The sequence below is a fragment of the Portunus trituberculatus genome, chromosome 4 (genome assembly GCF_017591435.1).
Source record: "Portunus trituberculatus isolate SZX2019 chromosome 4, ASM1759143v1, whole genome shotgun sequence".
Taxonomy (NCBI): Eukaryota; Metazoa; Arthropoda; class Malacostraca; order Decapoda; family Portunidae; genus Portunus; species Portunus trituberculatus.
Genome location: NC_059258.1, coordinates 6,555,071 through 6,557,570, shown reverse-complemented (window position 1 = coordinate 6,557,570; position 2,500 = coordinate 6,555,071). Strand labels below are relative to the sequence as shown.

The 2,500-nt window shown below is 39.8% G+C and overlaps 1 protein-coding gene across 2 annotated transcripts in view; it reads left to right on the top strand.

The window, feature by feature from the left end:
* The window catches only part of LOC123512264, a 43,813-nt gene that overhangs the window by 16,175 nt on the left and 25,138 nt on the right, over positions 1-2,500 (top strand). For both annotated transcript variants that reach the window (XM_045268556.1, XM_045268551.1), the window contains exon 2: positions 2,296-2,395. The gene's annotated coding sequence lies outside the window, so the exon portion shown is untranslated. The remainder of the gene's footprint in view (positions 1-2,295; positions 2,396-2,500) is intronic.

Here is a 2,500-nt window from a genome sequence, read left to right as displayed (position 1 = left end):
CTTCTATGAAGTTAGGCGTTCTGCGGCGCCTCCGCCAGTTTTTCTCGGCCTTATAACTGCTAACTCTGTACAAGGCCTTACCCGCCCCTGTATGGAGTACTCTTCGCATGTTTGGGGGTTCCACTCATACAGTTTTACTAGATAGGATGGAATCAAAAGCTTTTCGTCTCATCAACTCCCCTCCTCTGACTGACTGCCTTCATCCTCTTTCTCACCGCCGAAATGTTGCATCCCTTTCTATCTTTTATCGCTATTTTCATGCTAACTGTTCTACTGATCTTCATAACTGCTTGCCACCCCTCCTCCTGCAGCCTCGCTGCACAAGGCTTTCTTCTTCCTCTCATTCCTTTTCTGTCCAACTCTCTAATGCAAGAGTTGACCAGTACTCTCAGTCATTCATACCTTTCACTGGTGAACTCTGGAACTCCCTGCCTGCTTCTCTATTTCCATCTTCCTACGACTTGTCTTCTTGTAAGGGAGAGGTGTCAAGACATTTGTCCCTGAATTTTGGTTAACTCGTGTCTTTTAAGGGAACTGGCAACTCAGTGGCCCTTTTTTTTCATATTCTGTTGCCCTTGGCCAGTCGTCCCTCCTGCATAAAAAAAGTTAGGTTAGGTTAGGTTAGTTTTGGGTAGGTTAGGGTAAAGTTAGGTTAGGTTAGGGTAGGTTAGTTTAGATTAAGGTAAAGTTTGGTTGGGTTAGGGTAAGTTAGGTTAGGTGAGATTAGTTTGGGGTGAGGTTAGGTTAAGTTTTGTTAGGTTAGGTTAGGTTAGGTTACTCTGGGTCAGTCTGTTTAAGATGAATGAATGTCTTTTAGCTCTAGTTTGGTTTTAGAGTGTGTATTTCAGCACTGGATGAGGTCACTGCCAGAAAGAATGTCATGTTGTACTGTCTTAACGTCACAATCTTGTAATCTTATCTTATCTTATCTCTTTGTGTTTTTATTCAAATTTCTTGTTTAGTTTGCATCTGAACTCCTCTTAACCCCTTCAGTACTATGACGCATTTCCATACTCATTCTGCTTACTATTTGGTGATTCTATACAGCTTCAGAAACTTATGTGGGGGATTGAAATAGTGAAGACTGGCCATTAATCTTCTGACCTCCATAGACCCTTCCAAATCTAAATAAACTCGCCTAATCAAACCTAAAAGTCAAGGTAAAGATGTGTCCCAGTACTGAAGGGGTTAAGTATTCTTTTATCGACACTCTTCTCGTCTTATTACATTAAAACTTCTTCTCTTTATTTCATGTGTAACTCATTTTTTGTTTCTCTCTTTTAATGCCTGTGGAATTGGAAAAGACCCTGTTGTGTTTCTATCATCTATAACTGTTGTAGTTTTAGAATCTTTACTTCATCTATAACTCACTTTCATTAGAATTTGCATGTATTTACTATTGGCCAAGGAACCTGTTGTGTTTGTGTCATCTATAACAGTTGTGGTTTCAGATTCTTTCCTTCATCTATGACTCACTTTGCATAGAGTTTCCATGCATTTACTACTGGCCAAGGAACCTGTTGTGTTTGGGTCATCTATAACTGTTGTGGTTTCAGATTCTTTCCTTCATCTATAACTTACTTTGCATAGAGTTTCCATGCATTTATCTGTTGTATTTGTGTCATCTATAACTGTTGTGGTTTCAGATTCTTTCCTTCATCTATAACTTACTTTCTTTAGAATTTCCATGCATTTACTACTGACCAAGGAACCTGTTGTGTTTGTATTATCTGGAACTCTGTGATTTTTTATTCCTATTTATACCAAGTGGGCTTTTCACGGGAATTTCTGGGCTAAAGGGGATACTTTTTGTGGTACCTCCTATCTCAAAACCCACCCGCTAGAAACCGTTGCCCCGAGTGAGGAAGCCCAACCTACACTCGGACCGTGGACAGGATTCGAACCCGTGCGCTTGGAGACCCCTCGGACCACAAAGCACGCATGGTTCCACTGTACCACTGTGGCCCACATTATTTCATTTATTGCTCATTTTGAAAACAATGTCCAGATATTTACTAATGAAGTGAAGCTGTTGTGTTTGTGGCATCTATAACTCTTAGGGTTTCAGATCCTTTATGTAATTTATAGGTAATATTGTTTAAGATTCCTGTATTTAGTGCTGAGAAAAATGAACCTATTCTATTTCTATCTTTGTGTGGTTTCAGATCCTTTATTTCGGTTTCAGATCCTTTAATTTCATCTTTAACTAACTTCCTATTCTCCATTCAGTTATATTTGTTATTAAAAAAAGGATCACGTTGTCTTTGTGTCATCTGTAACGCTTTGTGGTTTCAGATTCTCTAAATGGTGTGTTTGTGGGATCAGATTCTCCTGCCGATCCTATTCTTATAATGACCCAAAGGCGCCTAGGATACCGTAAGGGCATCCATTGAAGGTATGTGTGTGTGTGTGTGTGTGTGTGTGTGTGTGTGTGTGTGTGTGTGTGTGTGTGTGTGTGTGTGTGTGTGTGTGTTTGTCATCTATACAGAAAATATATCTA